The following is a 15,359-nucleotide window of genomic DNA, read 5'->3' as shown; positions in this document are numbered from 1 at the left end:
CGACAGAGGGACGACCAAAGGAGCTCTCTCGTAAAAAAATTTGCATATAATGCTATACATGTAATTAATGTATCCGCGGAAAGTCTAGCAGATTTTTGACTTTGCCAAAATCTTTAAAGGAAATTTTCATAAACTTGTGCTGTCTTGGGAAATGTTTTTCCTTGATTTTTTCCTTTCGAGATGTTTTGTGCGACTTTAATTCAAATTATAATTAATTTTTTTGCCTTCGAATTACTGATTAATTATGACGACGATAAATCCTGAAAAAGCTGCCCAAGTTGTTGCTTTAATTGAAGATGGCAAAAGTCGAAGGTATGTTGCTGAAGCACTTGATTTGTCAGTGTCAACTGTGAATCGTACTTACGCTAGGTACTTAGACTACTTCTTTCCAGAGAAGGTCTGTTTCGGGACGACCTCGATGTACAACAGACAATGATGATTGACTCATTGTTTTAAATTCATTAAGAGATAGACATCAAACAGCTCTCCATATTCGAAATAATTCAAGGGATGTCCGCAACAAGAATGTATCCGTTCACACTGTTCGGAGAAGATTAGCGGAACAAGATCTGTTTTCGCGTAAGCTAGTGACTGTACTTTTGCTTACACGTTGTCATCGTGTTGCTTGACTCAATTTTGCACATGAGCATAGAGACTGGACTTACGCAGACTGGAGCAAAGTACTTTTTAGTGATGGAAGTCGTTTTTGTCTTTATTCTGCAGATGGACGAGAACAAATTTATCGTTGCAGTGGAGAACGTATTGCAGATGTAAGTCACACTGTAAGTCAGAGGCGTAGCTACAATGGAGACGGTATAATGATTTAGGCAGGAATTTCAGCAAATGCTCATACAAATCTGCATTTCTTTGACAGGAACATAAACGCAGATGTATACGTGGAAGAAGTACTTATTCTATACGTTGTTCTGTACGCACCTTTCATTAGAGGTAATTTCTTGCTTATGCAAGACAATGCTCGACCACACATTGCGAGAAGAGTGCTTGATTTCTTGAATGAAGTTGACATAAACCGACTCGATTGGCCAGCAAGTAGTCCAGATTTAAATCTCATAGAACACTTATGGGACAACCTTGGTAGGAAAGTACGAAATCACGTACCTGCTCCTCAAACACTGCGAGAACTTCAAAGAGTTCTTGAAAACGAGTGGAATACAATAACGCAGGATGAAATTAAAGGATGAAATTAAAGACTAATAAGAAGTATGCCTCATCGTATGAATGAAATAATACGCGCACGAGAAGGTCATACTCATTATTAGTGCACATGTGCACGCACGCACACACACATACCACAAGGAGGGTTTGGAGTCTTTAAATACTGTGGAATTGACAAACCACGGGGTTCTTATTTCTGTGGTATGGAAATACACACACACACACACACACACACACACACACACACACACACACACACACACACACACACACGGATATGTTTTTAAACCAACAACATGTCTTGGACAGAGTTGTAGTGATTTGCATAACAGCGACATTGCAATTTATAATTCATTATTATCTTGTAAAAAACAACTTTTCTTCAAATTGGCATAACTTAGCGAAAAATGATCGTATTGAGTTCCGCATAATCACATTTTGAAGGGAAAAATTCAAACTTTCACCTTTTTACTTCATTGAGTTACGTCAACTGCTTCACTCCACACAACTCTAGAAACTGCACGTTCTATTTATCTATTTTGCAAGTTTTCGTTCTATCATCGGCTATTAGCAAATTAATCATGCCACTTAATCGACATTAAAAGTTTTTCAAAGTACTGGTTTCAAGCTTTAATTTTTTTTTTTGGAACACCCCGGTATCATAAATATTTTCTGTTTTTTACAAGCGTTCAAAGTTTGGTAATTTTTTCCTAAAGTTTAGTGTACCGCTTTTTTTGGTGGGCAGTGTATATAGCTTTGATATAAGGACATTTCATGACACATGAGGTATATTTTGAGGACATTTGGTATTTCTGAGGACCGTCTCTATTTTTTTTTTTTGCTTTGGTACAGTTTGAGGACTGTACTTAAAATTACACTTTTTACAGTTGGTAATTTTTGAGAACAAAACGTCTGCCAAAAGGTAAGTCCTCATATTAGACCAAATACATGTTACTACTATTTTATCTTTGGTACATTTTGAGGACATAGGAATTCAAGTGTCAACACATGTGCATAAAATTTAACAGTCAAGGTTTTCTAAGTTTACCTCTGTTTTCTTTATTCTCATGACAAATAGAACAATAATAAAGGAAATATATTCTATTTTTATTAAAAATATTTATATTTAAAACAATAAAATTACAGGCTCTGTTTGACTAAATTTAATAATTCTTGAAAAGAGCTAAGGAGCCGAGAGAAATGTTGTCGAATGAACTATAGCAGGTAAATTTTTGTATTTAAAATATACATTTGGTAACAAAATTATCGCAACACTTATACCAAAGTTTTGTACAATTTTAAATAATCATAACTTTGTTAAAAGTTATCGCAAATAAAACTTTTTTTTTTCATTTTAACACGCAAAATCTCTATTTTAAGGTGCATTTGTTCAATTTTGAATTTCTGCTTTCCTGTTTCCGCTGTTTTTTTTAAAAGACGTATTTTTTTCCAAACATTTGCATAGTTTGACGCACTCTACGGGGTAGGATGAATTTTTTTTGCAAATGTCACAATAACCGTCGTAAAATTTGAAGTTTTTCTTGCAAATTAAAAAAAATCAAGTTTGTACGATTTTTTTTCGAGAAGTTAGGATGTATCAAAGTTATATATGCATTTTTGTCAGTTACCGCCAGCATTACCCGGATTTCGATTTGTCTCATTGATGATAAAACGATCTTCTCTAGCTGACGTTATTTCTCTTCAACCTTGTCCTCTTCTTCTCGACAAAATCCGCCTGTTTCTTGATGCATACATAACATTGATATATCCTAACTCCTCGAAAAAGAATTGTACAAACCTGATTTTTTTTTCAATTTGCAGAGAAAACTCCAAATTTTACGATGGCTCTTGTGACATTTGCAAAAAAAATTCATCTTACCTCGGAGTGCATCTAACTATGCAAATGTTTGGAAACAAAACACGTCCTTATTTTTAAAAGTAACAGCGAAAAGAGGAAAGCAGAAATGCAAAATTGACCAAATATACTTTAAAGTAGAGACTTTTAGCTTTGAAATGAAAGAAAAAACTGTCAAGTATGATAATCTTTAACAAAGTTATGATTATTTAAAGTTGTGAAAAATTTTGGTATAAATGAGTGTTTCGAGAATTTGGTTGCCTATTTTATTATAACATAATAAACAGACGTTTCGACTTTGTACAGACGGTTTTCTTCAGTGTAACAATTTTTTTAATGGTTCTTGCGTGTGAAATTGCATAGTTTGATGTCCGAGTATTGGTTATAATCATGTGTCTTGTTAGTTATCGCTCATTTAAAATGATTATTTTAATAAAAAATGAAAAATAAAGAATAAATAGAAATAAAAATAAAAATAGTGATTGTTAGTGTTGAAATTTGAAATTTAACTGCAAGCTGTTCAGTCTAAGTATCTTGTAATCTACAAATTTGAAGAAAGCATTTCGAGCTTGTCTGTGAACGACTAATCTGTTATTGCTAATTGCGAATATCCGAGACAAAAGAAGTAGTTAGATGGGAGGGAGAAAGTTGAGTAGGGGAAGATAGGAATCGGAAAAGAGCTCTGTGTTGCTTTGCTTGTTGAGTCCTGCTGTTTGTCTTTTTATGTATATTATTTTGGAGCTATTTCTTTTGGTCCATGATGCTTCTTTGTCTAATATTTTTCCAATCAAACTTGTGATTTTCATTATTCTTATGTTTCGTGATCACATTCGGGAAGCTACATTCTTTTATGTCAGAAAAATGCTCCTTTATCCTAGGGGCCTAGTTATTTTTTTGTCTATTCTACGTATGACGATTCACACTCCTTGCAATTTATTTTGTATACTACATCATGACAAGACATCTTGTCGAGATTATCTTAGCCGGTTTTTATGAACGTTTTTAAATTACATGGTATTGTGAATGCTACCTGGCAGTCATACTTTTTAAGTATAAAGGTAGATTCCTATATATCTTCCCCTACTCAACCTTCTCCCTCTCATCTAACTATTTTTTTTGCTCGGATATTTACAATTACTAATAACAGATCAGTCGTTCACAAACAAGCTCGAAGCGCTTTCCTCAGATTTGTAAATTACGGGACACTTAGACTGAACAGCTTGCAGGTAAATATCAAATTTCAACACTAACAATCACTATTTTTATTTTTATTTATTCTTTATTTTTTATTTTTTATTATTTATTTAATTTTATTTTTAATTTTAACTTTCTATTCGTTTTTATTTTTATTCTTATTTTCATTTACTTTAATTAGAATTAGAATTTTTATTTTTAATTTTAATTTTCTGACTATCAAGGTTATACTACATTATTCAGTATTAGGCCCCCTTTCTAGCATTTTTTAAAAATTTCTGATTACCACTAATATAATAGAATGCAACCCGATCAGCTAAGATGTTTCAAAAGCTCGTAGAAAAATAGTCGTTTTAAATGAGTAATAACTATCAAGACATATGATTGTAAGCAACATTTGGACATCAAAGTATGTAATTTCACACGCAAGAACCGTTAGAAAAATTGTTACACTGAAGAGAACCGTCTGTACAAGGTCGAAACATCTGTTTATTGTGTTATAATATATTACAAATACAACATTTTATCTGCTATAATTCTCTCGACAACAATATCTGTCTCAGCTCCTTAGCTCTTCCCAAAAACTATTGTATTTATATTTACTATTACCTCAATAAAAAGAAGGGAAATAAATTATATTTTATACAATTAATAAAGGGGCAAAAAGAACGGAAAAATCTAAATATTATTATGTGTGTAATTTTATTAGTATACGTTTATTTTATTACCACTCACGTTTTTACAATGTACCAACCATGAATTTCTCTAGAAATTAGAGAAATACACAGTTGGTACATTATTCCATCTGCTATAATTCAACATTTTATGTCCATTAAACAATAAACATATAATGACACAAAATACGCTCTATTACAAAAACGTATACAGTTATTAGCAACAATGGGTATTAACCCATATTAATGGTGACATATCTTGGCGGGATTTGAACATGTAGGCTATTATAAGGACATATTTTGGCGGGAAATACCTTAGCATATTCATAATTATAATCACCCGATAAACAAGATCATGTTGCAACGACGTTTCTGTAACGATGCGCCAGGCGACATTTTGCGTTTTGTCGCATAAACGTTTCGATAACGTTCAAGCAACCAAAAATGTTCCGATTCAATTACCTTACATAGGCGACATCACATTTCCAACGTTTTTGCGACGTTTATGAAACTTGCAATATAATGTTAAGAAAACATTACCCAAGCAAGTAAAAATATTTAAAATATGTTTTTTAAACCAAAAGAGAATTGTTTTCTATGTAAAAAACTAGAATTCTCTTCCCATTTTTTTAAATTGTGGAGGTGCCAGCTTCGCAGAAACTTTTTCTTAGGAATATTTTTTGAAAATTTTAAGCGATCGCCCATCCAAGTTGCGATTCCGGTAAACGTTGCTTGACCTCCATGATCGCTGCAAACTGATCTCTAGCGATGATCCGTGAACACTTTGCGTTAATGCATCGCTGATAGATTAGGTAATTATATGTTATTAAAGAGATGAAATATATATAATTAAAACATATTATTTATATAAACATATATAAAAATACAGTTTTTTTTACTGATTTTTACAAATAAACATCTAAACTTTTCTGTTATATTTGTTTAAATAAAAATATTGTACAATTAGAAAAAAATTTATATAGTACAATAATTAAATTAAATATAAAAAATTCTTATTGTTTTTCTTTCAAATTGTTATTTCAATTAATTCTGTAAAATAAATAAAAATTTAAATTTTTTTGAAAAAATTTTAAAATAAATAATAATTGAAATATAAATAGTTTAAATGTTAAATAAACATTAAATACATAATAAATAAATATTAAATAAACATTTGAAAAATGTTTATTAAAATTATTTTCTTACACGAGTATTTTATAAAAAATAAATACTAAAAAAATATTTAATAACAAAATTTAATAAATTATTAAAAAGTATTAAAACAAAATATTTTTCAAAAATTTATTTCTTAAATGTATAATACAATATAATTATTGACTCAAAGACCAGTATTCATAGTCGACTCTTACTTCAAAACTGTCTTAATATATTATTGCTGCTATAGAGTAGTTAACAAATTTAAACCTTTGAGTGATGTAACAACGTTAATGCAGGTTAGGAAAATATTTCAAAATTAAAAATGTTGCATATGCTACGTAGCTGTGGTGTTTTTGAATGTGTAAAAGTTAACGTATCAAAGAAAACATTGAAGTAATGTAGCGAAATGAATATTTCACAATCGTACATATAACGTAATATTTTTAAGGTTGAAAAAAAACGGTTTATACGAAACGTTATTGTTATGTCACAAAACGTTTATTTTGTGACGTTTCAAAAAATCACATTTAAAGTAAAAATGCAATGTTTCTGATACGTTCTACGAACTAACGCAAGTAAAACATTACTTTTAAACGTTACAGGATATGTTACTTATTTATATATATGAAACGTTACAAATTTACTAAATTAGAAATCAATTGATTTACTAAATCAAAATGCAACGATCCCTGAAGGTTTCATGTTTAACGGGCACAGTCATATTTATAATAAATATTTCCATATTTAAGTCAGTCTAACGTAACTGTTGACAAGTGTGACTTCCTTGCAAGCTATTGTTACAATCGAGTTGTCAATTTACAACAAATGAAAAATATGAACGTAGTTTTTTTTAAATGCTGGAAAATTTTATTTTGGAATCTTCTAACAATGTTAATTTTAAAATAAACATATATATTTCCTATTGTAGCCTAAGCTGACACCAGTGCATAGCAACATAAAGTGATTTTGTTGCTATGCATATTAATTTTAAGCAAATACTCGCGTTTTCGGAATCGACCGAAAACGCGAAAGCAACGGAAAATGCAGATCGTCTTTTAATACTTCCTCTTGAAAGACGTGCAGAAAATACGAGAGCAATGGAAAGTGCGGATCGTCTTTTGAAATTTCCTTTCGAAAAACGTGCAAAAAACGCGACAATGACGGAAGACAAGTTTTTTGCCGGATGTCGCACCGTCGCTGATTCAGCGTATGGCCGACCTGCAATTCAGCATCAACAATATTGAAGGATGAAAAGGGCCTCCAAATCGGGAAACGATGGAAAATAACTTGAACAACCGTCAGAGTAACATGGCCGTGCGTAACTTATACGTCGAGCCGTGACGCAATAGAAAAAGAAGATAACGCGCACTGCGACCCAATGTAACGAGGCATCTAAATATAAGTATTACCTGTACAAGAAGAAACATTAAGAATAAATCTATTATATATTGCAACAAGAAAGGTGTTTCTTGATTGGCAACCCGTCTAAGCTGCTGCTGTCCCGTGAGTTCTAACTCTTTAAGCAAAAGCGAATTCCGAAATACCTACGGACGTACCTGGACCACCACCGGGCACAACATTCCAATATATGTGTTAAAATATTTCTCGCCAAAACATGTCCCTATAATAGCCCATACGTACAAATCCCGCCAAAATATGTCCCCATATTAACCCATTGTTGCTGATAACTATATGTTTTTGAAATAGACCGTACAGGTTCAATGGTTTGCAGTTTTGAGAAAAACGGTTTAGAAATAAATGCTAAACATACCTAAAGTCTTGAGTACTTTTCAACTCTTGTTCAGTTGCATCAATGTTACAGATACTTACGTCTTGAAAATATAATTATATTTAGCAATTATCTCTATATCGTTTTCCTTAAAACTACAAACCATTGAACCTATACGGTCTATTTTAAAAACATATACAGTTATCAGCAACAGTGGGTTAATTTATTATAAATATGACTATAGTTATAATTATGAATGTGTTAAGATAGTTCTTGCCAAATGTTCGAGCTCGAGAGTTGTTGCCGGGAGAGGTGGTGCAATATTTTCAACGATCTTCGTATTCACAATTAACTTTATTGAGACAGTAATCCGAGTGTGTTCGCCGGTTGAGTTCTTACAGGAATCTAAGTCTAAGAACAGTGAGTGCAACTTGGTAGGTGTACCTCGTCAGGCTAGTAATAGCGCGCAGTGCGCGCCCTGGGCCTAGTGATAAATGGTCGATTGATCATGGCGCTCGGTGCTACCGCACGGCGGGACAATATAAAATAAACTAGCGCTAACATCCTCCCGCCCTTGGAAAGAGTGATCTTTACAAAGCTTATGAAATACGATATAACTATGTAACGCAACTTAACTAAGGCTTAACAGCTAGTTCAGAATGAAACAAAAGTTACTTATTTTACGTTCAGTATTGGACGGATTACAATGGATAATAATGCTTAACTAGTTATGTTTCCTTTTGTTCTAAAGGCAAGATACAAATTTTGGGCAAGGTTTGCTGTGTTAAGCCTCGCTGTGTACGTATGGTTACTAGACGAATAATTCCATCAGGTCCCGGGTGGACCTTTACAATGCGACCTAGTGGCCAGATCATAGGATGGGTATTCTCATCCCTGACTAGCACCATGGTGCCCTCCTTTATATTTAAGTCTTGCCTGTCTTCCATTTGAATCGCTGCTGTAGCTGTGATAAATATTCTACAGACCAACGTTTTCAGAAGTGCTGTCTTATCTGGGCTAGTAATTGATAGCGCGTTAAACGATTGGACGGCGTTTCCGTGAGGTTACGATCGGGGATCGCAGTTAGCGCTTCGCCTATTATGAAATGACCTGGGGTCAGTGCTTGAAGATCGTCTGGACTATCAGACAGCGGTGTAATAGGTTTTGAATTTAGGCACGCTTCTATTTGCGTTAACAAGGTATACAGCTCTTCAAAATATAACAGACTAGCGCCGACGACCTTTCTCATATGCGTTTTTGCTGACTTTACAGCTGCCTCCCATAATCCTCCTACGTGTGGAGAATATGAGGGTATGAACTTCCACTCTATAAATTGCTCGGATAAATAATCGCGTATTTGATTTTCTTCTTTAGAAAGAAATTTCTTTAATTCTTTTAGCTGATTATTAGCTCCCACAAACGTGGTGCCGTTATCCGAATATAATGTAATACATTTGCCTCTCCGCGCGATGAATCGCTTTAATGCATTGAGAAAAGCCGTGGCTGTCAGATCAAACACCAATTCGAAATTAACCGCTTTCGTCGATAAGCATACAAAAATGGCTAGGTACGCCTTACTAGTTTTGTTCCGCGATATCTTTATGCTAAATGGACCCGCGTAGTCCAATCCTGTATTAAGGAACGCTCTGGCTTGTGTGACTCTAATCGTCGGCAGATTTCCCATTAATTGACTCACGCTTTTTGGTTTTGTACGAAAGCAAACAATGCAGCCCTTTAAGACTCTACGTACTTCGCTTCTACCCGCTAACGGCCAGAAATTGTTGCGTACTATTGCGAGAACTGCCTGTGGATCTGCGTGTAAGTTTTTATAGTGCGCGTCTCTTATTATCAAATTGGTTAAATGGTGCCCTTTTGGTAATACAATGGGATGCTTTTGAGTGTATTCTATTGGTGCGTGATGCAGCCTTCCTCCCACACGAATGATACCTTCATGATCCAAGAATGGGTGGAGTGTTGAAAGTCTATTTTTCGGGCCCACTTTCGCGTTTTTTACTAAGTCATTTAACTCTTGCATGAATGTGTTAGCTTGGCAAATTTTAATGATTGCAGTTAATGCTTGTTCTAATTCTTGTATTGTTAATGTGTTGTTATTACGATCTGAGGGTTTTGATAAATTTCTAAAACGAAAACAATAAGCTATTACGCGTTTTAATTTAGTGAGGGATGAAAATCTTTTAATTATATCTCCATTGAACATGGTTGCTGACGCTAACACCACTGATTTTATGTTTCGTTTCTCTGGAACACTGACGTCACCTGTTTTGCAACTGTATGGTTGCAATGTTGTATCACATTGTAGAAATTGTGGACCTTCCCACCAAAGCTTTTTCGTTTCCAATTGATCTGGGTTAACTCCTCTTGATAAGGGATCGGCGGGATTGTCCTCTGATTTTACATGGTACCAAGGCGCTCTATTAGTGATGCGTTGTATTTCCGCCACTCTGTTTGCTACAAATGTAGTCCATTTGCTAGGCTCATTGTCTATCCATGACAATGTTACAGTGGAGTCACTCCAATAATATATTTTATGTATTGAGATTTTTAATGCATGTATGGCTTTTTCTGCGAGATGTGCTAATAAAAGCGCCCCGCATAATTCCAATCTGGGCAAAGATACTTTTTTCAGCGGTGCTATTCTTGATTTGGCACATAATAAACTGCTGTTATGCACACCCTTTGACGTGATATTTCGGAGATATAAACATGCGCCATACGCTGCCTCCGATGCGTCGCAAAATCCGTGCAGTTCTAGACGTATCCACCCTTCTTTATTATTCTTCTGGGTATTGTGATTGATTGGATTCGGTAAATCTGTGATCTCCATTTTCTCCACATTTGCAGTGTTACTCCAGTAATTTGTTCGTCCCAGCTAGCCTTTTCTTGCCATAAGCGTTGCAAGAGTATTTTTGCTTTAACTATGGTCGGGCTTAACCATCCCAAAGGATCATATATCTGTGCTATTTGAGTCAAGATGCTACGTTTGGTGACTTTTCCCTTTTCTTCATCCAGCCGCCATTTGAAATGGAATGTATTATGGGCGGTATTCCATAATAAGCCCAATATTTGCGTATGTTCGCCAATTTTGACGGTGGAGTCGCTCGTGCTTTGTTCATTAATTCCAGGCCAATTGGATTTCCATATTCTCAACTCAAAGCACGCGTTATTGAGTATTTCGATTATGTCCTGTTTTTGCCTTTTGAGGTCGTTGGCTGTGGGAGCGCCTGTCAACAGATCGTCTACATAGAAGTCGTTAAGTATTGCTGCACTTGCTTCTGGATACTCCCTTTGTTTCTGCAATGCCGTTTCTTGAAGGCATCTGATAGCCAAAAAAGACGAGCTGGCTAGGTCATATGTGACGGTGGTGAGACGAAATGTGCGGATTGGTTCGTCTTCGCTTCATCTCCATAATATTCGCTGCAGGTGTGTATCATTATCGGCCACATTAACTTGGCGATACATTTTGACGATGTCTGCGGACATCGCGTATTTGTGCTGCCGCAGTCGTAGAACGATATCAAATAAATCATTCTGAATGGTGGGACCAACTCTGAGACAATCGTTCAAAGATATTTCCGTTGACGTCTTGCACGATGCGTCGAACACTACTCTCACCTTTGTTGTATCGCTGTCTTCTTTGAGGACAGCGTGGTGAGGGAGATAATAGGATAAATTGCCTTGTGCCTCATGCGGTGGAATTTCTGCCATGTGGTTCAACTGTAGATATTCTGACATAAAGTCTTGATACGCTCTTTTTTACTCTGGTTGTTTCTTGAGCTTTCGTTCAATGGCCTTGAATCTTTTTGTTGCAGCGCCGTAAGATTCACCTAACTCCTCGATGTTAGACTTTACCGGCAGTTGAACTGTAAATCGGCCCTCCGAGTTTCGAAAATGCGTTTTCAGGAACTGTTCTTCGCATGCCCCTTCTTCCTGAGAATGATATGTTGGTTTGTCTATTTCCTCAATATTCCAAAATTTTTCGAGTTGTGTGCGCAGCGTAGTAGCCACATTACAGTGAGCTTTTACTTGCGTAGTTATTTTGCTGGAGCCCAAGCTTCCTGTCATTATCCAGCCTAAAAGTGTTTCTCGAAATACAATTTGTTGATTTTTTATTTTTATTTGCCCGTTTCGAAGGACCTTCCAAAATGTGTCTGCTGCTAACAACATATCTACGTCGCTCGGAGTGCAACAATTCGGATCCGCTAAAGCTAATTCATTAGGAACGTTTAACATCTTTTTATTTATTTTGTATATCGGTACTTGTTCAGTAATATTGTCTACTATTAGAAACGGAAGTTTAACTGTAAAGTTTTTAACTCGTGATTGAATGGTTGCAAACGTTTGCTGGATAACTTTTATTGGTGTGCTGCTTATGCCTTTGATGGAGACGTTACTTGAATTTAGCTTTAGATTTAATTTTTCATTAAGTTCGCAAGTCATAAGATTTGATTGGGCGCCGTTATCGAGCAACACTCGGCATTCGTGTGACCTTCCGGCTGCGTCTCGCACCAAAACGACCGCGGTGGACAACAAAACCTGAGGGGGCCCCTTAATACTACAATGATTTAAGGACGTGGTTACCTTTTCGTCTACGGCCACCACACCCCTCTGATTGACTGCCTCAGCCTGCTCATTACTCTTCTCCTTTATCCCATTGTTGCTTATGGGTTTGGAGGTTAATTTAAATTTGTGCAGCAAGGTGTTATGATATCCCTGACATTCTTTACAATTTGAGAACTTCCAGTTTCGACCATGAAAGCTTTGGAGGCATTTGATGCATAATTTTTTTTTCTTTACTTCCGCAGTTCTGCTATCTGCTGACATGTTGAGAAATGCTTGACAATCATGTAGTTTGTGATTTTTGCTGCACACTGGACAAGTTCTCTCGTCTGTAACCACGTAGGCTTGTGAAAGATTTTTATTTTGAGCATGAGCCGGTCTGCTTGCATTGCGAGAGTCACCAGAGGGCTGGGTGTTACGGTTTCCGTGAGACAACGCTTCTAAAAAGGAGCTGCGATCATGGTGGAAGTATAACATGGTGTGCTCAATTTGGCTAAACCACGCCCCTTTTCACGGCAAAGTGTCTCTTATTCCTGAAGGCTGCCAACTGTGAAAAAATGAAATATTTAATGTCGGAAAGTTGCTGAACCTAGATGGTCGCATCTTTGTCACACGTACGAGTGCGTGCATTGCGTCTTTTTCTGTCATACCAGCGCCGCCAGCGTCATTGCTCCAATTTCAGTGTCTTTGCTTCATAGCGTCCATAGTAACAACACGTGCTTTGAGGTTATTTTTTAAACTTTATTGTAAAATAAAGTGAAAATGGTACGTTGTGTAGTGAAATCGTGTAAAAATTGCAACGAAACGTACTTGCCGGCGCAAGTAAGCTTTTTCCGATTTCCGGAAAATGCAGTAATGCGTGAAGGCTGAATTCAGAGAATCGGAGAGAGTTTTATGCCGAAAAATATTAAGAATGGTAAGTCTTATTAAATATTATTAGCCAATTTTTTGTAATGACATTATTTCCATTGCAATTTGTATTACACATACAGGCACACACACAACATTCCAATACTGTTCCAAAAGAAAATATTGTAAATATTCGTATCTTAATAGAGCAACCTAACCTAATACCAATTACTTGATACACCAATTAATATATATACTAACCAACAACTTTCTATTTAATTGTCTTAACTTTTGCAATAAATTTAAAGAATAGTATATTAAACTGATACAATATGTTTCAAGATAATTAAATGTACGTATCATGTATACATTTATACGTATTGTCGAAATTAAAATAATTTAATAGGAAGTTACATAGCACACATCAAGTGCTTGATGTAAACTAAGACAATTGTTAACTTATTAATTGTTAGTTAACTTAATTATTATTCTGTCATTTGAATTTTCAGCAAATATATGCTTAGCACACTTCACAGAAGATTTGTTTGTGAGAAATAAAAAGATTCGACCTCCTATGGACATTCGAAGACAGTCGCTTTTGCCGAGTGCAGTTCCAACATTATTGTTACCAAAAACGGAAAATAGGTAAAAATGAATAAATAATAATTGATGTATTAATTACTGAAAAATACATTCCTTTTTTTGCATAACATTATCAAAGTAACATTTATATTTTCTATTTTAGTAACAATGAAAGTAATATGGACTTCAAAGTCATAGCCGAAGATTTTCCGCTTCCCATCATCCACGAAAATGTACATGTAGTCTTCCGAGTTACTCGTCAGCCCTGATGATCCATCGAATATACAGGAATGTATGATAGATGCAGAATCACCGAAGGGTCGATTTAGAAGGTAAGAACAACATTGAACGATTACTGATGATAGTAATTTGCTATCTTAATTTGCCACAAAATTCTTGGTATATACAATAAACAATGATGTTTTGTTTTATTATTACAGTAATCGAAGGCTGGAGGAAACATATGCAATGTGTTGAACGCCACCAAAAACAAGAAAAAAATGAAAAAAATCAAATAGAATTTTTAGCTCTTAGTTTTTTAACTTTGAAATGTATAAAATAATAAATAATTATGTGTATCTAAAAACTGTATAATATAAGAATTGTGTATAATAAATTATTATATTTATCATGAAACTTGCATAAAAAATAATGACTTATTTCTTCACATTTTGTCGGTAGAGATTGTCTTAGTCAGTTCATTCAAAAACACCAACACGTGGCTCAAGCATAAAATCAATGAATATTATTTAATTCAATTTAACTATCTTAACTATTTTTTTCTTTTCATTTTTAATGAAAAAATATCTTCAAATTTCAATAATTTTTTATTTACAAAAAATTAATATTCTGTAATGATTTGTGGACTTAATAATTCTATTTATTTCTTGTTTTGGAAAAAATTCTTGTATATCAATAGTTGTTTTTTAAATTTTTAAGAACTTTATTAATTTATTATTAAAATTACCGTAAAATTTATTACGATATTTATATTTGTAGTGTTATTTCAAATATTATTTTATTATTCAATACTATTAATCTTTATATTTTACACAAACTGTTTAATTTTTATTAATTTTTTACCATGAGCGCAATTAGTCTTTTGTGTCGTGTTGTATTTAATAACATTTATTTACAGCGGTAACTATCTGCAAGAAAAGAGATAGAGTGAAAATAGAAAACGTCCGACAAAGACAGTTATATCAGGTGTACAGACTTTAGAAAGTGAAATACTTCAACTTTTCACAGTTGGCAGCCCTCTGGAATAAGAAGCAGAAAAACGACGGAGAGCGCAGATTTTAGAGAAAGAAGGCTGCAAATTGAGCACACCATGCTATCCCTTCCACCATGGCTGCGATTAGTAAGGAAGTCCATAAATTCCGCTACTGTACGGAATTCACTCATATTTGACCTTTTCAATTCCCATTCTCGTCGTGAACCCTTATCAATTTTGGGTAACAAGATGTGAATCAATAAGGTACCCCAGCTTTCGACAGGCTGCCCCAGTTTTGATAACGATTTAATATATTGGGATACATTGTCCACTAAGTGCCTCAATTCCGTA

The 15,359-nt window shown here is 34.6% G+C and overlaps 1 protein-coding gene and 1 long non-coding RNA gene across 2 annotated transcripts in view; both read left to right on the top strand.

Moving 5' to 3' along the window:
* LOC120357934 (insulin-like growth factor-binding protein complex acid labile subunit) overlaps positions 1-15,359 on the top strand; it is a 603,658-nt gene that overhangs the window by 360,747 nt on the left and 227,552 nt on the right. The gene's annotated exons all lie outside the window — the stretch shown is intronic.
* On the top strand, positions 13,975-14,290 carry LOC120357937. The gene is made up of 2 exons (XR_005574934.1): positions 13,975-14,127; positions 14,236-14,290. It is a non-coding gene; the product is annotated as an uncharacterized LOC120357937 (long non-coding RNA).

The sequence above is a fragment of the Solenopsis invicta genome, chromosome 5 (assembly GCF_016802725.1).
Source record: "Solenopsis invicta isolate M01_SB chromosome 5, UNIL_Sinv_3.0, whole genome shotgun sequence".
In the NCBI taxonomy this organism is placed as follows: Eukaryota; Metazoa; Arthropoda; class Insecta; order Hymenoptera; family Formicidae; genus Solenopsis; species Solenopsis invicta.
The sequence above is the reverse complement of the archived record's forward strand: the minus strand, read 5'-3'. Positions and strand labels throughout refer to the sequence as shown.